We start from the raw sequence: 21,515 nt of genomic DNA on the forward strand, positions 1-21,515 counted from the left end.
CTCTTCTTACAGGAGGGATGTTGTTTCAATGCTAATGAGTCAGGGGTGGTCCAAGAAACTCTGACCCAATTACAGGAACGAGTACATCGCCAGTGGGAAACACTCCAGTGGACAACTTGGTGGGATACCCTCTCACAATGGTTCCCTTGGTTCGCCCTCATTGTCAGCCCCCTCCTATTGCTTCTCCTCATAGTGGCATTTGGTCCTTGTATTCTTAATGCCCTTACTAGGTTTATCACTACTCAAATTGCTAAAATCAGACTCCAGTTACTCTTTACTCACTGTCACCCCTTAGAAGATGAAGATGATGCCCTCTAAACTAGGTGATTAAAGAGGCATCAAAGGCGGGAATGATAAGGAAAATCTGTGTACTAAGATGGCCGACCGAGCCAGCGAGAGAGTCCCAGTCCTTGCCCTGGGGCTCTTCCGGGTTCTTCTCCCTGCTCTGCTTCTCACATGCACCAATCCGGGTCCTTCTCCCTGCCCCGCTTCGCGCAACGCGCCAAAAGTGCCAAGTATGCAGAGGTAGAAGTTATAAATTGCCCCCTTTGTTTGTGCTCAGGGCTCAGACCTTTGGAGATCACTCTTCTCTGAGCCCACCAGCATTAAATAAACCTCCTATCCTCCAAGATCTCCAGGTGCCACTTGGTTCTTCCATGGGACTATCCAGTCCAGGTTCCATAACAGTACCTTAAATCATCTCTTGGTTCTGTTTAAACTTTCTCCCCTCTACTAAGTACCAAAACAGTAAGACTGTTATATATCCCAAAGGAACATAGCAGATTTGGCTTCATTCCATGGAGTTACTGAGATCCAAAATAGAATGGTGTAAGTGTGCAGGATATAGCTTCAGAACCAGCCATGATCCCATAGGTCTATAGGGCCCTTGGTTAAGAACATCAATGCCCGATGCAGGACAAATATTTTAAACGTGTTAAAAGCCTCCAGGCATACCAATCTCAAATAAATAAACTATCACAAAGAATTACTAAAATATGTATTATTAAAGAATATTTGATTCTTCTATACAAGACAAGAGAACAATGAGATGGATAAAGATCCTAAGAAATGTTAATCATAGTAAGTAGGCTAGCAGCTTTTGAAAAATGGGCAAAAATCATAGGATGTGTGTTAAACATAGACAATACATAAGTAGTTTGTGAGGCATAGGCAAATTTATAAGATGTGTTAAATATAAATGGTAAGTTAGTAACCTGAAAGACATGTTAAAAATGAATGGTACAGGAGCGCCTGGGTGGTTCAGTTGGTTGAGCATCTGCCTTTGGCTCAGGTCATGATCCCAGGGTCCTGGGATGGAGCCCCACATCGGGTTCCCTGCTTAGTGGGGTATCTGCTTCTCCAACCCTTTCTCCCTCTGCCCTCCCCCCTGCTCGTGCTGTCTCTCTCTCTCTCTCAAATAAATAAATAAAATATTTTTAAAAAATGGATAATGAAATACATGCAAGAACAAACAAGAATACTACTTAGAAAGGATAGAAAGTCATAGTTACGATTATGACTTTCTCAGCAGACATTTTTATGCATCATCTTTAAATTGGCCATTATTGGTGATATCCAGTATAGTCCCATTCCAGCCTCAAATGTTCTGTGTCCAAAAAATGTAGGAGCTCATTGGAAATACACAGCTTCACTCCTATGTCTCTCTAATAGGGCAAGCATGTGTTTTGGCCCTAGGTAACTTTCATCTTTGGACCCCATCCTTATTCACACCTCAACTTTGGTCTTCATCACTATGCCATCATCAGATAAGGATGATGTGGCAGAGAGAAAGAGACCGAGACAGAGAGAGAAGTTATATGAACATTGCATAACCCAGGATTTGGGGCTTGGGGTCTTCCACCCATGTACTCTTCCCTAAGTGTGTTTAACCTGGTGTCTGGTCTCTTCTTTTGCTTTTCATTGTGAGTATTAGATTGATTTAATAAATCATGCTGTTTATCTTAATTTGGGCTATAAGCATTTTCATTTTTGTTCTTCCATGATGGTAACTGGAGGCCAGCATTTCATCACGGTCATTTCCCATACAACAATACCGATAATAACAAAACTAATGGTATTTTAACAGATGACTATGAGCCTTCTATTGGCATGGTTGATATTTGTCAGAGTGTTTCTGAAAATTGATTTTGATAAATGTTTTGAAGACAGTTTAGTTTAAAAACTCAATGAAAAGTGATTGTAGTATTAGATATAGACCACAGAATTAAGTTATGTAAATTATCAAATTATTTCATGATACTTGCAAAGAACTATTATGTACATTTATACACATGTACATATATAATATGAATGTATATGCGCATTTGTATATATGTTTATATGTGCATACATACCCACATATCTACGTGTAGATCTGTAAGTTCTCTGATTTTGATTCTAGCAAGAATTTAAAACTGTGAAAAGACAGGTGAAATTATTTCTCACCAAAATAAATTCAACTAACTTTTATTCAGGACCTGTTTGCCAGCCGCAGAATCAAAATCAAAATCGATGTCAGTTCAACTTTTTTTTTTGTCAGATATGTCAATATGCATCTACCTTTGCTATCAACTTTAGTTCACACCTTTTTGTTAAGGTGGTTACATGTTGTAAGAAATGCATAAATTTCTGTTATAGAGCTAATTCAAGAAAATATGTATTTTCCCCCTATCCATGAGGAAAAGTAAAATCCCTTTTTATGGTTAATCATTGAAATAAATACCATCACAAATCATATTGTGTACATTTATGATACACTTTCACTATAAATCTAAGTAAGATAAGTAAAGTATTTGCACTAGATTTTGATTAGCAAGTTCAGCCTTAAAAGATCATTTGGTACAGTGTCAGCACATGAAATGATCTCTTGGTTCTACTTAAACCTCTCCCCCCCAATTGCTATCTATCCAAACATTAAAGATTCTGTATACACTTAAGTACATTAAGAGTTCAGTATGTTACAGTTTAACTGTTTATAATTCCCCTGCAGCTTGAAAGTAGGTGTCCTTTCTCTTCCTTTGCCATGGGTACATCTGACTCAAACACAATCCCGTGTCTCTGATAGGAACCAGCAGCTAGCTCTGCGGTGTCCAATCTGCAGCGGAGCTCCGCCAGCCTTTGGCCAGTCACTTTATTCAAATACTGTTTTGTAGTGGGGCTGTAACACCCAGAGTGGTTTCATTACAGAAATACAATGAAATCAGGTAGCAGAAATTCATGGAACTGATGAGCTTCCTTCCTAGTGGTGGCTAAAATTACTCTAGAGCAAACAAAATTGGACTGAGAGACACTGCCTGGAAGTCAATGGCTTCTTTCCTCAGGAACCCTTTGTTTTACAAACAGTGGAGGGTAGTTGTCAATTCAGAGGCGGCAGAGGGTAGGGGTGTATACTTAAGCCAGGCCACTGAAGTTCAAATCCTTACTGGGCAAGTCAGTTGTATGGGACCTTAGGCAAGCCGTGTAATTTCTCTGGGCTTTGGTTTCTCCATCTGTAAAATGGAAATAGTTCATATCTCATACCATTGCTAAGTATTGCTAAAACAAAACACAAAAAAACACCAAACAAAAAAAACAAACAACCCCCAAGAAACAAAAACCAGAGTTGGGGGGGCAACCTTGAGCTAAAGCTGCATTTCAGGCATGTTTTAATCAAAATGGAAACTTGAGGGGTCTTGGGCCAGGTTTTTTAAAGACCAAAAGTCAACTTAGTTCTCGGCCTGTGGTTTGTTCTTAGGATCATAAATAAGGTCACAGTCATAGACTTTGAACACTAAATCAGATGAGCTAACTTTTAACTTCTTCCACGTCATCTCAAAAGCTATTAGAAACATTTATTAGTAATTTCTTTTAAAGACAACTGCCCAGTTGGCAACCATTGTCTTTGGAATGAAAAATCAGATATTTAAAATTTATTGAACTATGATTTTATTATTAATTCTGTAAATTCAAAGAATGGTTATTATAATCCCTCCTGTGAGGTTTAGTTAACTTTTACATCTTTCTATGTTATAATTTTATGAGTTATCTTACAGTGGTTTCAAATTATTTCATCAATCTTTGTCTTTGTTTTTAATTTATACAGTGGAATTTACTTGTTCATTGGTGTAAGTTTCAGTATCTTGCCAAACACTCTGTGGCAACTGAAAATACAAGTTGCTTATATGAGACTCTTCTGTTTGAGTGCAGTGCAACAAAAACAAATTATGCTGAAAACCCAACATCATTGAATTGTAGGCACTTACGTAACTAATTCAAAAATACTTTTATTTTCTGTAATTAAGAAGACAAATTTGACCTACATCTTTGGGAGGCAAATAATAGGGCAAAGCATATTTTATGGCTAGAATAATTTTCAATTTCACTGTATTATTACTTATGTTTTTTTATCTCCCCAACTTGACCAAATGCTTTATATCCCATTCAGCCCATCTTGTTGCAGAACTCACATATATTAGAAGCTTGATCAATATTTATAGACCAATTTTATTATTCTTATGTGTTCAGATTATAGTTTAAAACTCAGGTTTATGAAGAAAAGTCCCATCAGTTTCCCAGAGTGTTGTGAAAACCTCTCCAGGTACTCTTGGTGATCCCATGTTCAAAGTGCACCGTCAGACATTGATGCTGCTCAGCCCCCGGGGCGGCGGGGGCAGGGTGGGCAGCTGGAGCCCGTAGGCTAAGAGCTAAGAGCAGCTTTCTCTAGTGCCCCTGGGCAGCCCAAGCACAGCAGGATCTGAGAGGTGATGATGTGTCCTCTGGCAACAATGATATCAGGCTCTGCTGGTTGATGCTAGGTGTAGCCAATAACGTTTCTTACTGTCTGGACATCTATGTCGGCTACCGGCTGCACAACACACCCCATAAGGGTGCTGAAGGAGGTATGGGAGGAGTTCACTTTGCAGGAGTCCAAGAAGCTCTGCCATAGTCCAAGTTGATAAGACACAGATCCCCTTCTCCATTCCTAATCTGTACATTCACATGTACACATACTGTCCTCCTATTGTGGCTACTATCTTTGTAACAGAATCCAATCCAGGTGCAGACCTGCAGTGAATGCCCATTCTGCAAATCAGAGCTTCAGCATATTGCTATGAAAAAGTCTGATTAGATTTGAGATCATTGGCATTATTACAAGAAAATTCAACATTCCATTGTCTTGGACAGAAAAGAATGTTTAATTTCTTGAAATATAATTTCCAACCATGGTAAATTTTTGAATTGTTGTAAAAATGGTTTTTACAGGGGCGCCTGGATGGCTCAGTCGTTAAGCCTCTGCCTTCCGCTCAGGTCATGATCCCAGAGTCCTAGGATTGAGCCCCACATCGGGTTCCCTGCTTGGCTGGAAGCCTGCTTCTCCCTCTCCCTCTCCCACTCCCCCTGCTTGTGTTCCCTGTCTCGCTGTGTCTCTCTGTCAAATAAATAAATAAAATCTTTTCAAAAAATGGTTTTTACATTTTTATATATCACTTTTTTGTTGATAGTGACTACCTAGAGATCAACTTTTTCATAAAAATATGAAATGATTTTACGTGGAATTTTATGCATATTTAATATTTAAATCACTTCTAATATTTTTCTATTTTTTTTAACACATAGGTAATTGTAAAGAAAAGGCAGTTAAATGTTTACTAAACTCCAGGGAGCCATATCATTTTTTCTGTGACATAACTGGAAAATTTGGGGAAGCACCTTCCATTAGGGATTTTCGGTAATTCATAGGTGTTCAAGTTTCCTCAAAGTGTTTTCAAAACTGGGCAAGGACTTTTCTGCTGACTCTGTGTGGCATAAGGAGCACTCAGCTTCAAAGAACTTAGTCCGTTCTTCCAACTGTAAAATATTCTAATACCATTTCACAGGGTCCTATTTAATGGGGCCATGTGCAGTGTTTACACTCGAGTATGCACTAGACTGGAAAAGTGATCCACAGGCAGGCTCATTTCTGCCGGTTCACCCTCCATGTTAACTGCCTTGGACAAAGTAATCATCCAGCTGTCTTATTCCGTCTTCTGCAGTAAGACTTCACCTAGCCTTCCTTCTTCCAGCCTGCGCTGCGGGCTGAGGGGCTGGTCTGGAGTAGCCGGCCAGCCCAGCCCGATCCTACTACACACTTTTCCCTTGCCTCTGGGCCACTTGCAAGCGCAACCAGCCGCCCAGGTCTCCAGGCTTTTCCGGGGAGGCCTCCCGCCCTCAGCCAGGCTGGGTGGGTGCTGGGGGTGGTCTCGGAGACTTCTTGCGCTTTCCCTGCAGGTGTCCGGGAAGGTACAGGCACAGGCCAAAGCCGCAGTCCCACGTTTCTGCGAGGCGGGCCCGGCGCTCCCTGACCTCCTCCTCCCTCCAGGTTCTGCGCCCCCGGACTTGGCAGTGGCAGAAACCTGCCGAGCGTCCCAGCCTAGGGGGCGGGGAACTTGGACACCTGGGGCAGTCGTTCAGGGTCTGCGGCCACCTTCCCTTCCCCCAGCCTCCGCTGGGGATGTTTATCTTGCCCTGTGCTCCTTGCTGTTTTCTCTTTCACTTTTCTTTTCGCTGGGGGTTGGGACTCCCCTAGGTTCGGGGTGCCCAGGGGGAATCCCGGCTGACTCGCTCGTTGCAGTCGAAGCCCATCGCCAGGGAAGGGAGCCGGGTGGCCGCGCCCGTCCGGCTGCGCCGCTTGCCGCCCCCAGCCCTGCAGCCCGGACTCGATGGAGGTAGAGTTCGGCTTCTTCGCTCTGGGAGGGGAGGTGGTGGTGGTTGAAAAGGGGATGGAATTTTCCCCGAAAGTCTACACTTCGGGCCTCTCCCAGCTCCGGGTGGACCCACCCGTTTCCCGCCACCGGCTCGCGCCGCCCCGCCCTGCGCTCTCACGGGGAACACTTGACCACAACTTTAGTTTTCGGTTGCACTACGCACAGAGGTTTTTCCCCTTCTGACCCTTTATTCCTCCCATGCCCTTGGCTCGCCATCCTCCGCTTCCAGAGGTGCGCAGCTTGCTCGTCCGCTTGCGGGTCCCGCGCGGCTCCTCCGTGCGCTCGCGTCTTTCGGTGTTGCAGGCAGTGGAGTAGGGGGAGGCAGCGCCCCGCGCCGGGCTCTCCCCTCCGCTGACTCTGCAGCTGACCCGCGGAGAGCGAGAGACGTGCGTCTGGCTGCCCCCGCCAAGCTGCCGGTTTCGGAGAAGACGCCGTCTGGCAGCACGGAGCGCTGAGTTCTGCACCTAACCGAGCTCAGAGAGTTCAAGAAAGGTACCGCAGCTCCCCGCTTCTTCCCTGCCGCCTCCCAAACTCCCTGTCGGTGGGCGCAAGGGTGTGTAGGGCCCTGCGCGTCTGTGGCTACCTTTGTTTGCAAAACCGAGTTACCCTCCCCTTCTTGGATAAGGACCCTCGTCTTCCTAGGGAGAGGAACTTGCAGAAATGGTTACTGCTGAGCAATCAGGCCTGGGTCTATATTCTCAGTTCCAACCCTGGACAAGCCACTCATCTCTTAGAAAAGCGGTCTTAGTAACTTGGAAGAGATGCGGGAGACTTTAATTGCAATAAAACCCTTATCCAAGGTGGATTTAAATGAAAATCCGGTTTTTTTCCAACTGAGATTGCATTTTGCGAACGGATACAATTCATTTTAATTTATGTAATGCCGTGCATTTAAGATTTTGATAGCTTCAACGTAGCCATAAGCAAGGTTATTCTTAAACGATGCGTATAACAGATTCTTAAACAGGGGTGAGTCAGAAGTTTCAAAACTGGAAGTAAAGTGGTTGTCGCTAGCTGTTTTTCCATTATGTTTTTTAAAGCTACTTTCTAATGTTATGACACGGGTGATGACATCTACTTGTAACTGGTAGGCATCCTCCTCTTCTCGGTGTACCTAACGAGGTTTTACTGACTTGACTGAATGAACAGATTAGATCTGGATGGTTGTGGCATCCTGCAGTGGGATGGCTGTGAGGGGGACTGTTCTACTGAAAGCAGCAAGGTGCAATATAGGTTCAGTTTTTAAACTCCTGTTGTTTTATTGAAAAGCAGTGTGGTGGGCAAGGTAGACAGAGGAAGGTGGTACAAAGAAAAGAACATAAAGAGATGTAAAGGAAGGGACTGAAGAAAAAAAAGCAACAGGCTTCTTAGATTTAAAAAGTGATGAAGAATTTAAAATTTGATGTAATCAAGTTAAGAAGTCTCAGAAAGTTCTAAAGGTTTGTTATGATTGTGTTTAAAGTCACATTCTTCCATCTCTCCCTGTGTTTTCTCCTCTCAAAGTTTTAGTCATACTCAGAATGGCCTTTCCTGCAGTATCATCTGCTCTGTGACAGAGTGACACAGAGGAGTTAGGTTGGTCACTGGTCCTGAAGCTCTAGTAGGCAGTGTTCCCATACTTTGTTTTTTAACTTCTTATTAATCTATTAATGTATGTATTGTTTTTTATTAAGTAAGCTCTATACCCAATGTGGGGCTCGAAGTCAGTTTCCAGAGATCAAGAGTCACATGCTCTACTGACCGAACCAGCCAGGCGCCCCTTCCCATACTTTGGATTCACTATTCTCTGACAGTCTGGAGTGGGAACTCCAGAACCTGGTTTGAGGTTGTAGTCCTGAAAATCCAGATTTTGGTGGGCTTAAAGAAAATGATTTGATGCTTTTTGTTTTCACCCATGAGATTCAGATATAAATGTCAGCAGCTCTATTGCAAGACATACTAGTTGTTAATGAAATACATGTTTTATCAACCTCTTTGAAGGAAGGAGAAAATCAGTGGTTTAAAGTTGTTTGAAACAGAGTTTGGTAATTGAAGGATTTTAAACCCCAGGAGGTTCTCCATCTCAGGTTTGCTGGCTCTGAATAGATTTCAGGAAGGCTATGATTGAAGCCCTGAAATGTTATGGATAAGTGGATTTTTCTTAGGAAAATATCCACAACTCTAATTAGGTTTTTAAGTGGGTCTTGAACCCCAAATAGTTTTAAAAACATCTTAAACTTAGAAAACTGTCCTTTTCTTCATTTATCTCTTAGAGTTTACTGTTAAGTTTGCTCACTAGGTAGCTGTTCTTTAGAAGGTTAGTTAATAATACAGAGAGTTCTGTCTTTCTGCCAGCAACTTGAATTATGGGAAATAATATGAATTATAGCTAATACTTGTTGAGTTCTTATTATGTACTGGACGTTGTTCCAAGTATGTTTTTAAAAATCATCATAATAAAGTTATGTGGTGGTAGGGACTGTATTATACTGCTGAGAAAATTGAAGCATAGGGTAATAAATAACTTTTCCAAAGTTACAGAACTAGTAAAGTGCTAGAACTGAGGATTTGACCCAGACAGATTTAAGATCACGGGTATTTATGAAGAATGATATTTCCATATAAGTATTTCCCACAATTTGGCAGTGACAACTAACCACGACTTCATTTTGACGGACGCAGTGTTATAATGATAGAATGTTGGTTTTCAAGTAATACTGCTTATATAGTATTTGCATGATTGACATCAATCATTAATTATATATTTCAAGATTAGCTTTATGATCAACTAATATTCACATGAGTGTCCATATGTGTTTGATTCCTTGGAGAAACTTCTTTCATGGTTCCTGAATGAAAACATTAATTTGCATCAGTTTTTGCTGATAGAGCTTGGCATAGGTACATGTGGATTGATCTATATGCTGAATTTATCCATCTCCCTGTCCATTCATCCATCCAAGTGGAAAGCTGGGGTTCATGGAGAGATCAGAACAGAAGCCTTTCCCATTATATCACAACTGAGGTGGTGTAGTCAACTATTTGAGAAGCTTTTTCAAAGGTTTTATGGTATGAGGGTTGGCAAGAGGCCAGCTGCTTTCCTTAGTTCAATACTAGCTCTTTGATTTACTTACACAGTGATTGCAGATTACTGCATGAGGCTATTGAGATTGAATAATGCTTAAGTGCTTGCTGCTATCCTATTTGGATGGATTGAGTGGAAAAATTCCATAGGGAAGTTGGAAGAACCTTTGTTGTTTTAGCTAGTCCTGCAGTATATTCACTATTAGCTATTTAATGGTGAATTTTACTTATTATTATTATTATTATTTAAAGATTTTATTTATTTTTCAACAGAGAGAGAGACAGCGAGAAAAGGAACACAAGCAGGGGGAGTGGGAGAGGGAGAAGTAGTATTCCCGTGGAGCAGGGAGCCTGACGTGGGGCTCGATCCCAGGACCCTGGGATCCTGCCTGACCCAAGCAGAAGGCAGACGCTTAACAACTGAGCCACCCAGGCGCCCTTTACTAATTATTATTATATATTTATTATTTATTATTTTGCTTTTTTTTTTTTTCAAGTTCCTCAGTACTGGAATCAGATGTAGGAAATAAGAAGCTCTTTGGTCTCATTTCAGTTCAGCAGTGTTATTCGTACTCGTTTTATATCTGGAGGCAGGGTATATGTATACATATATTTTTCACTGTTTTATTCCACTGTGACTCTAGTAGTGTCTTGCAGGTCATTTTTTGAAAGGACCAAAATATACATATATACATATATGTATATGCATATATATGTGTGTGTGTGTACAAAATGTATATTTTGTATATAGACCATATAAAAATGGATAAAAAAAGTCTGAATGTGTATTCGCTCATCATGTTCTAGTAATACATAGTTGCTTCTTCTCCTGATGCTAAAGTTTCTCCAAGTGCTAACAGACTGCAGAGGGGATCAGAAAAGTGACAGAAAGTATTTTGTTAAATAAAGGAATTGAAACTGAAAATGATCCTACAAGAAGAAAATATGTTGGTTGTAAAGTTGTGGGGGCGGGGGAGCTGTACTTATCACAGTGACACAGGAAAGAAGCCCTGTGATACATTCAATAATCCCTTGTATCATTTCGTTCTCACTGGGCATTTTGCTTATATGCCTGCTAATAGAAATTCAAGAAATGAAATACCCCTTGGGCACTGTTAGCGCTGACCTACAAAATACTCAGTTATTCTTTAATTCAACATTTTATAGTTAGAAAGTTTACAATGTTTTCCAACTTCCGTGTTTTTCTTACTCCTCTGCAACAAAAAGTATATACATTTAAATTTAATTTTTAAAATAATTTTGTTAAAATTATCCTTTATGTTATTTTAAATATTAGTACACAGGTAACCAAAGTAATTCATTAACTTTTGATAAGTAATTATGAGGCATAAAACTAAACTCTACTGGAAATGTGTATCATAAATGTAGGTATGGGTAGTGTTGATATCAACGCTTTCCTGAAAGAAGTTTCTCTCATATCAGTTTTTCAAATTGCCCCTTTATTTGGCACCCTGGGGAGGCAAGGCATATGGTGGGATTCTGAATGGGAGAGAGATGTGCCTTCCTTTGGTAAAATGGTTGAAGGGTAATTATGAAAGGGGAAGTGGGAAAGGAGAACTTGCCAGAAAATGCTTGCTGTTGGCACATTTCAGGCATATCACTTATAAAAAAGGGTTCCTATGGAAATATTGGATCTGGAAGTTGGTTCCTTTAGAACTCTCTATACCCATACAGCCCTTGGAACGCTGTGGGGTTCCCCAGGGGTGCCTGTTGTTTACTTTGAAGATCTCTGATCTGGTTCAGCCTGTCGCCCGCCCTCCTAAGGTTGGTTTGTAGATTGCCAGGGCTCATTTTGCTTAAAACAGAGACTGTGTGTGTGTGTGTGTGTGTGTGTGTGTGTGTGTGTGTGTGTGTGTGTGTGTGTAGGGGAGGGAGGGGTAGAGAGCGGGGGTGGGGGGGAATAGCTTCCAGCCAGGCTTGGGGGCTTGGATAGCCTTCCCAGCCTGGGCTCCTCTTCCATGCTAGTTCCAGTCACACTTCTCTGTGCTCTAGACACACTTGCTATTCCTGCTCACTTCTCGTCATCCTTCCTGTGCCCTGCTGAAAGCATTCGACCTCCATAACTGTTGCTGCCCCTTTATACTGCCCAGGTGGAATTATTTTTTCCCTTATATGAATTTATTTGTTGCTGTGATAACTTTTGTCTCTGTAAGTTCATCTTATTATGTGTGTCTCTACAGTCACATTTTGAATATCGACAGTGTGAGCCCAGCCCAGGGTTGGTCACATGGTTGATTTGTATTGACTTTGATGAGAGTCAGGACGTTCAACAGTTTGACAACTAAGCAGAGGAATGTAAACAGGTAGAAAACAATAGAGCAAAAACAATGATGGACTATTATCATAAAAACAGTATTTGGGGGAAATCAGTCTGGGGTAGGATTTATTGAAGAAAAAACAAGTTGGAGATAAGGAACCCAGCCAGAAATCCATTGCAGTCCTTCAGCCGTGCAGTCTCATTCTTGTTTTCTGCTCAAGGACAGAGCCTCTAGTAATTCATTCTTTCTATCATCAATTTTTGTCTCTCTGTAATGGGTCTTTCCCATCACTATAATTTCTCCCATAAACAACAACAAAAACAACAAATGGCTGTCTTTGGCCTCAGGTTTCTCTCCAGTCACCACCTGGTTTTTCGGTCCCCATTTTCAATTCTACTTTCTGTCACCAAGTTCTCTCTTCTCACTGTCTCTTGAACCAGGCAGGTTGTCATCCCCACTACTCCACTAAAACTGTCCTTGTCAGAGGTACCAAGACCCGCCATGTTGGATCCCATGGTAAGGGCTTGATTCTCTTCCGGTGCACTCTTTCAGCAGAGTTTTGTTTCAGAGTTTTTCATTTGGCTTCCAGGCAGTCCCCCCTCTCCTGCTTGTCCTTCTGCCTCACCATCACCCGTTTCAGTCTCTTGCGTTTCCCTAACCTCTAAACAGAGGAGTCAACGGGCTCGGTCTCTAGGTCCTTTCAGTCTCTTGCGTTTCCCTAACCTCTAAACAGAGGAGTCAACGGGCTCAGTCTCTAGGTCCTTTCTCTGCGTAACTCACTCCCTTGGTGATCTTATCCAGCCTCGTGGTTGTTAATGCCTTCCTAGAGTGGTGATTTCTATATCGGGTCATGACCTTCCCCTGAACTCCAGACTTGTATATACAGCAGTTTAGTTAGTATTCCTGAGGAGATGTCTAGGACTCACTGGATTCCTGGCTTAACCCCCAAACTGCTTCTTCCACTGTCTCCCTCCTCTTACTTGGTGGCAGTTCCATTCTTTGAGTTGCGTAACCACTTAGTCCATCTCAGAGGTGTCCTTACTTCTCTTTTTTCCACCCCCCACATTTTAATCTGCCACCAGGTCGTTTAGCTGTCCCTTCAGAGTATATCCCACATCTGACTTCTCGCCAGCTTCACTGCTGCCACCTGGATCCAAGCCGCTCTTGTCATGCCTCAAGGTATTACGGCAAGATTGGTCTCCCTGCTGCTCTACTTGCCCTTCCCCCCAGTCTGTTCTCAATGGGACGCAGCAGCCAGAAAGCTTCTGTTTATTTGCCCTGCCTACATTAAACAAACAAACAAACGCACAAAACAAACAAGCGAACCCTCAAAACAAACAAACAAACTCCCAGAAACCACTGGCTTAACAAATAGTCATTTGTTACTTGTCATGATTCTGCAGTCTGGGCTACATTCAGCTCCTTAGCTCTTACTAGGCCCCTGGGGAGGAAACATTCGGGAAGGTTTCTTCATTCCTACATCTGGCACCTCATTTGGGCTGGCTGGAAAGTTAAAGGCCCCCTCCTTTGAGTCTTTCTTTCTTTTCCATAAGAACTAGCTCTTGTCAGCAGCTGAGTAAGCCACTTCCTGCCCTGAGTTTGGGATCTAGGGACCTTTTGTGTCCTTCCTTTCGTTTACCTGGTGGTGAGTTTTTTTTGTGTCTTTTTTTTTTTAAGTACAATTTCTTTTAAATCGTGAAGGCTTCCTATAAATTTTATTGAGGTTCACTCCATTAGAGAAAGATGTACCCATAAGACTTTCATGACACACCCCTCTTTACTTTGGCTGTAAGTCAGAATGCTATAGGAGAAACCCATTCAGAATGCTGTGGGAGAAACCCTTAAGGTTTTTTGAAGCATTTTTGTCCTGCTGACTGGTTCTATGAGGCACTACCTTCATCTGAGGTCTTAATGAGGCATCTTCCAGCCACGCAGTTGATTTGATCTTTAACCTGAGAACACATTGTGCTAATAGAACTTGGATTTGAACTTTGTCCTAGGACTGCTTCTTTCTTTGAGAATCTTCTGCTGTCTGGAGAGGAAAGAATGACAAAAAATTTTCTTTTCTAAGCTGGCAAATCCTGGGTTGAACAATTTTCTCTAAATCCCACTTGAACACTTTAGTTCATCTTTCTCTTCCTGTAATTAATCTTGGGCAGCTAAATGGAGCCATTTATCATACACAGAAATCTTCTTAGTCAGGTCCACAAGTTCATTAGATATATTTTCTTTCTTCTGTATTATTGCAGTTTTGCCAGGCATTTGGCCACGATGTAACGTGTTGCCCTCTCTCCAGCTGCCAGTAAGAAGTTCATCATTGCCTTTCTAACTTTTACTAGAAAGAGTAGCTTTGCTGCTCTTCAGGTGTCTACCCACCACCTGGTCTCATTAACAGTTTTAGTATCAGTTTTTAATTGCTATGTGATAAACTCCTCCAAAATTTCATGGTGTGAAACAAGAACCATTTTATTTGTTCAAGGTTTGGAGGTTAGAAATTTGGACAGGACACGGTGGCAATGACTTGTCTCCCTTCCACAGTGTCTGTGGTCTCAGCTGACTCCAGTTGTCCAAGGACTGTTTGAGATGGCTCAAGACATTGGGTCAGGCTGCTGGTGGGTTCTCTCATTCTATTCCACTTGGCCTTTCCAAATGGCTAGATTGGGCTTTCTCATAGCCCGATGGTCTCAGGGTTGTCAGACTTCTTATATAGTATTCAGCTTCCATAAAAGAGGAAGTGGGAGCTGCAAACCCTTTTAAGGCCTGGGTATAGAATTCCCAGACTTTACATTTGTTTTATTCTATTGGGAATAGCAAGTTAGAAGGCCATCTCAGATTCAGTGGGAGAGGACGTAGACTCTACCTCTCGCTAGGTAGTCTGTCATCCTTGTTCAGCGAGGGATGGTGCCGATGATGTCAGCCATCTTTGGAGATGATCAGTCACACACTGTGATCCTGTTAAAACATTAATTAGGTCATGCTCCTCCTCTATTCAAAACCCTCCTTAGCCTTTTCACCTCACTTCTATAAAAGCCAAATTCCATTGCAAAGGTCAGTAAGGCCCTAAGTGGTTTTTATCTCTATCTTACCAACTATTCTTCCACTATTTCAGTCACACTGACAGCCTTTCTCCTCATCACACATACGGCTCTGTTTTTATCTAAGAGTCTTTGAACTTGCTGTTCCCCTACTTAGACTGCTCTTCTCTCAGGTATAGCCTACTCCCTTGCCTCACTGGCTTGGTTCAATATCCCATTTGTGGTGAGGTTTTCCCTAACTCATGTACTTCCTGTTGCACTCCCATCAGCACTGTGTTTAAACTCTTCTCCATACACCCGTAACTATCTGAAATACTACTAGGTTTATAACTACTGGGTTTATAATACTGTCCAAAACTCTTAGGGTCAGATATGTTTAGAGTTCAGATTTTTTTCAGTTTTTGGAAAGGTAATAGTTACCGACTGAATTGTGTGTCCCTTCCTACCCCACCCTAGCCCCCATGCAAGAGAGGCTTACTCTTTTAGAAACTTTCAAATATGCAATACAGTATTAACTATAGTCACCATGCTGCACATTACATCCCATGGCTTATTTATTTTATAACTAGAAGTTTGTACTTTTCAACTTCTTTTACCCATTTCACCCATTCCTCAACCCCCTGCCTCTGGCAACCACCCATCTATTTTCTGTATCTATGAGTTCATTTTTTTTTTTAATATACCAGTCTTTAAAGAGTCACTTCCTCTGTGAAGTTCTCCAGCTAAAGCCCCAACTTTACCTCCTCTCAAGCCCCGTGGAAATACTGACTACATTTCTCCTTTGTTTTTGTCCCCTCCCGATGGATACATCTCTAATAGTATTGGCAGTATTTTATTATATTGACTTGTTTTCAGATTGACTTTCCTCTTGAGTAAATGACGAAAGTGGTACCAAGAATGACAAGAATTGTGATGATAGAGTTGGAAGGGCTGGAGTTTGGGAAACACCGCATCCTTGTGTGCCTAGCACCTTGCCTGGCACATAATAGATCTTTAATAATGTTATTTTTGTTGTCCATAATCTATCACATATTGCTGAGGGGCCAAGTGATAAAAGGTTTTGAGAAAAGGAGTTTGACTAGATTTGACCAGAAATAAATCATCAATGATCATATAGCTGTTGGAAAACCATTCCCAGCATTGGAAAACCAATACCAGCATATTGTCAGGGTCAGGAAGGGAAATAGAATTTCCTGAGGATCTAATTTGGGCCAGACTACTGATAGAATCCTTACATTCATTTTTAGGATGATGCATATGAGCTTTTTAGATCAGCATGAGCCTATTAGAGCTAAAAAAAAAGAGGGGGTGCTGTTTAATATTTTGTGCCAGTTTTTATTGAGGGGATAATTTTATAAATTGCAAAGTAAATCCTTCAATAAATGAAAGGAAATAGAAACAAGATACACCCTATTCTCTAAATTTTTTAATAGAAATTTTTTCATTTTCTTAATTCTATTTGCCAATTATTTTGAAAAAATAATTTCAAAATACAAAAAAATGAAAAAAATTTTTGTAAAAATGTAGTACTGTTAATATTTAATTTATTTAGTGCTCCTTCTCCTGAGAATCCAAGGAAACAAATACATAGTCATAACAACTTTATTATGTCACTTTAAAATTTGCAGTAACCCCAGATGTCAGATTTTTAAGAATCTGTATTTTATATCATTAGACTTTACCCCTGGACTCTTCTCATTGTTTTGTGAAGGACTTCTAAAACTTCAGACCTGTGGTTTTATGATGGCTGATTTAGATTTGATATTGAGGTAGCTCTCTTCTAAACCTTGACCTTTCTTAATTAAAGAGACATTACGTTTGGCCTCTGCAGTTTATAAAGTATTGGCTCCCAGGCTATGGTTTTGAATCAAGTAGGCTTACAACGGACCAGAAACCTTCCTAAAAATAGCAAATATTTATTGAGCACTTTTTCAGTGCATGGCTCTTTGCCAAGTGGTCTTAGGGATAAAAAACTGAACCAAATATAATTCCTTTCAGCAGCTTGGTATTCTACTGGAGCAATTAATATTGGTATCTGGAGAGCTGAGTCATCCAGTATACTTATACTGAACAGCTGTCCATTCTCTAAACATGCTATGCTTTCTGTCATTGCAAAGCATGTGGACATGCACGTCCCTCCTCAGGAATGCATTATTGCATCCAATATTTTTTCCTGTACCCTTTCTTCTGACTCACACACCTGGTCCAGAGGTTTCAGTTTCATATTGTTTCTCGGGCAGATTTTCCTAAACTTCCAAGATTGGATTAGGTATGCCTTGTTCCTTTTTTTTTTTTTTTTTGAATTCAGTTAATTAACAGATAGTGTATTGTTAGTTTCAGAGGTAGAGTTCAGTGATTCATCAGTTGCATATTAATACCCAGTGCTGATTACATCATGTGCCCTCCCGTATCGCTTGTTCTTAACTTTATTTAGTAAATATTTCAATAGTTAGCATTTATTGTTGGCCATGTGCCAAGCATTTCAACTTGTGGAATCCTCGTAAACTCCTTGAGGTGCTTTTCTCACTGCTTTTCAGGTGACTCAGAAGCACCAAGACCTTGTGCCCAGGGTCCACAGCTAAGTCTCTCTCCAAAGCCTGTATGCTTCAACTAGCACGTGCTATTTTTATTGGAAAAATTAAGAAGAGGCATAAAGATTAAAAGGGAGGAGGTAGAACTATTATTTATAAGTAAAAGCCATAAAAATTAACAATCTATGAAAACTAATAAACAAGCTCAGCAAGACAGAGTAACAAAAACTCAGTAGCAGTTTTTAATACTAAATAAAACATCAGCTAACGTAAAAATAAAATGCATGGCACAACTGCCCCCACCAGGAAGACATTTATCATAATCAAATGGGATTTACTTGAGGATTGTATGGATAGTCCAATATTAGAAAATCTATCAATATAATGCTAATGGATGAATGCAGGAGAAGTTATTATCAAGCATTTGGATAAGAGCTTCATAAGATTAAATAGGATCTTCCAAATGAGTGAATGAATGAATGATATCTGGTAAATAATCTCTAGTAAATGTCATTCTTCAGTAATTTTATTTATTCGATAGAGAGAACTCGAGTGAGAGAGTGAGAGAGAGCCTGAGCAGGGGAGAGGGGCAGAGGGAGAAGCAGATTTCCCATTGAGCAGGGAGCCCAGTGTGGGGCCGGATCCCAGGACCCTGGGATCATGATCTGAGCTGAAGGCAGATGCTTAACCGAGTGAGCCACCCAGCCGCCCCTAGTAAATGTCATTCTTAATAAAGAAATTTAAAAAGCATTTCCTTCAGTTTTGGAGAATGATGAGGATGTCAGTATCCACACAACTATTTAACAGAGTACTGAAAACAAAGATAATAGCCACTCATTTTTCCTGAGTACTTACTATGTCCCAAGCAGTATTCTAAGTGCTTCGTAAGTTTTGCTTATTTAAACGACCAGAAACGTTACATTCTTTACTTATCTTTGCTTCCTATATCTTTTTGCTTTCTCCAAAAATTACTTCAAACAGGCCATAAAGGGTGAATTTTTCTGACGTCTTGTGTGCCTGTGAATATATTAATTTTGCCTTCACATGTAAATAACGATTTACCCAGATATTTAATTCTAGGTACAAAGTTATTTTTTCTTCAACATTGTGGGGACTCTGCTCCATTACCTTGCATCTGTTGTTCCTTTCAAGATGTCTGACATCATCTGACCTTTGTCTGCTTTCACTCTGATGAATATGGTTGAAGTTTCTCTTTGGCTTGAATTCTTTTTAACATTCCAGTATAGTTAACATACAGGGTTATGAGTTTCAGGTGTACAATACAGTGATTCAGCAGTTCTATGCAATACTCAGTGCTCATCATGATAAGTGTACATTTAATCCCCTTCTCCTATTTGACCCATCTGTTTATTCTCTATAGTTAAGAGTCTGTTTTTTTTGTTTCTCTTCTTTTTTGTTCATTTTTTTTTTTGTTTCTTAAGTTCCACGTATGCGTGAGATCATACGGTATTTGTCTTTCTCTGACTGACATATTTCACTTAGCATCATACTCTCTAGCTCCCTCCATGTTGTTGCAAATGGCAAGATTTCATTCATTTTTATGGCTGAGTAATATTCTATTGTGTACATGTATATCTATATATATCTATTTGTATATCTATCACATCTTCTTTATCCAATCATCTATCAGTGGACACTGGGTTGCTTCCATAATTTGGTTATTGTAAATAATTGTTGCAGTAAACATTAAAGGTGCATCTGTCTTTTCAAACTAGTATTTTCATATTGGAATTACTGGATCCTATGGTAATTCTAGTTTTAATTTTTTGAAGAACCTCCATACTGTTTTCCACCGTGGCTGCACCTGTTTACATTCCCACCAGCAGTGCAAGAGGTTTCCTTTTTCTCCACATCCTTGCCAACACTTGTTCTTTCTTGTGTTTCTGATTTTAGCCATTTGGACAGGTGTGAGGTGATAACTCACTGTGATTTTGATTTGCACTTCCCTGATGATCAGTGACGTTGAGTATCTGTTCATGTGTCTGTTGGCCATTTGTATGTCTTCTTTGGAGAGCTTGAATCTTTCCGGATGCCACTAAAATATGCCTGGCTGTGAGTGGGATGTGTTTTTAATTTCTTTTCTTTGGTACTCTTATCTTCTTTATTTTGAGGTCTTATGTTTAGAATTTTGGAAAAATCTTGGTTATTATCTTTTCATTTATTACCTTATTTTTTTCAGACTGCAAGTAGACAGAGTTGCAGTTCCTACTCTCATCTTCTATCTACACTTCCTTTATTTTTCCCCATCTAATTGTTAGTTCCTAATGCCTTGCAGGATACTGCCTGATCTAACAGTCTGGTCCATTCTGCCACTCTCCAGCAGTATTCATTCTGACATTCAGGCTATCTACTTAAATCTTTACTTTTATCACTTGTGGGTTTTTTTTTTGTAATATTTACTATACCCAGTTATTTCTTCATATTTTTTGTTCCTGATTCAGATTTCCAAAATCCTTCTTATGTTCTGCCAAGTATTTTTTAGTTTTTTAAATTCTTGTTTTATCTGTTCCATTTGGCTTTTCCCGTCTGGTCTACATTTTTTTTTTTTTTTTCAGTTTTGCCTCTCTCTTATAGAGACCCCACTACATATTCTTCTCTATAAACTTCTCTTTCTTAAGTTGAGGTCATCATTGGCTAGCATTATCAGCCAAGAGACAAAACCCTTGACTCTAGCTTATGTCCTCCAACTGTGTGGGTGTGGGGTCCCCTTCAGGTTGAAGAGCCTATACTGTTGAACAACTGCCTGACTCTCTCACAAGTCTAATACCTTGTTCAAGGATCTTTCCCAGTCCCTTGTTCTAGGTACTCCTTCAGTCTTGCACCAGTGATGAGAAGAACAATTAGTTGGATCCAGGGTATGGGCTTATGCAATCATGTTGCCGATTTTCCAGGTTCTGAAAGCCCCGCAATCCAGGCCCAATCAGAAAGTGCCTGTCAAGGTTAACACGTGCAGTAAAACAAGTATCTCCTAACCCTACTTTTCAGGGAAAATACGGGAGGAAACAAGGTACAGCAACTAGAACCTTCCTCCTCTTCTCATCCTCTACTTCTGGTCCTAGGTTGTCCAACTCTGGTCTACCGAAATGAGATACAATGTCCTCCTCTTTTCCAAGGGAGTTTTTACAGTTTTCGCATTAACTCGTGAGCATGGGTTGACATTCCACAAACCATCTTATTTCTCTGGAACCTACAGGGCAGATTTCCAAAGAAAAAGCTAGTTCTTACCGGTTCTTCATTTAATTTGGAACTGCCTGGGATTATTTTCCCTTCTCCCAAGTGATTCATCCAAGAAACAGTACATATGTAAGTATATGATGATATTTACCATTATTATCGTCAAGCCACATTGGACAAAGATCTCGAAGATCCCATTGTAAGAGCAAGAGGGTGTTGGCTTAGCCACAGGGTAAAGGAGATTATGGAATTTCTCTCTTCCCCGTCCCCCAAGGTAGAGAGGTGTCAATTGGGCTACAGTGGTTTAGGATGACACAGAGTTGTTATGGGTGGCCTGTTTTCTTTAGTTGTTCTGACCCAGAAAGTAGCTGTTTGGAAACAATTAGAGTAAATGGCATAATCACAGCATTTTGCTGATAGTGCCATTGCTGGGACAGGATAGTTAGATCTAAGGTATGAAATTAAAACAATTCAAATTCCACTAATACTGCCCTTTAGTTATGATCAATACATATCAGACTGTAAGCCCCAAGCATTTTATAACTCTTGATTTTTGGGATAAATAGACCTGTTTTGAAATTGAAACTAATATGGAGAGGGGGCATAGCACATGCCTTGTGCTTCCTGTTGACTGAATGAACTACTGGTTAAGACTTAAACCAGGAATCCAAGACGACACTTGGTAAACCC

General features: G+C 40.6%; 1 protein-coding gene across 7 annotated transcripts in view; it reads left to right on the forward strand.

Moving 5' to 3' along the window:
• IL15 (interleukin 15) overlaps window positions 1-21,515 on the forward strand; it is a 367,286-nt gene that overhangs the window by 283,715 nt on the left and 62,056 nt on the right. For 3 of the 7 annotated variants that reach the window (XM_027600405.2, XM_027600406.2, XM_027600404.2), the window contains exon 1: window positions 6,287-6,683. The exons of 1 other annotated variant lie outside the window; for it this stretch is intronic. The gene's annotated coding sequence lies outside the window, so the exon portion shown is untranslated. 3 more of the 7 variants (XM_027600402.2, XM_027600403.2, XM_027600408.2) reach the window with 3 other exon arrangements.

The sequence above is a fragment of the Zalophus californianus genome, chromosome 2 (genome assembly GCF_009762305.2).
Source record: "Zalophus californianus isolate mZalCal1 chromosome 2, mZalCal1.pri.v2, whole genome shotgun sequence".
Taxonomy (NCBI): domain Eukaryota; kingdom Metazoa; phylum Chordata; class Mammalia; order Carnivora; family Otariidae; genus Zalophus; species Zalophus californianus.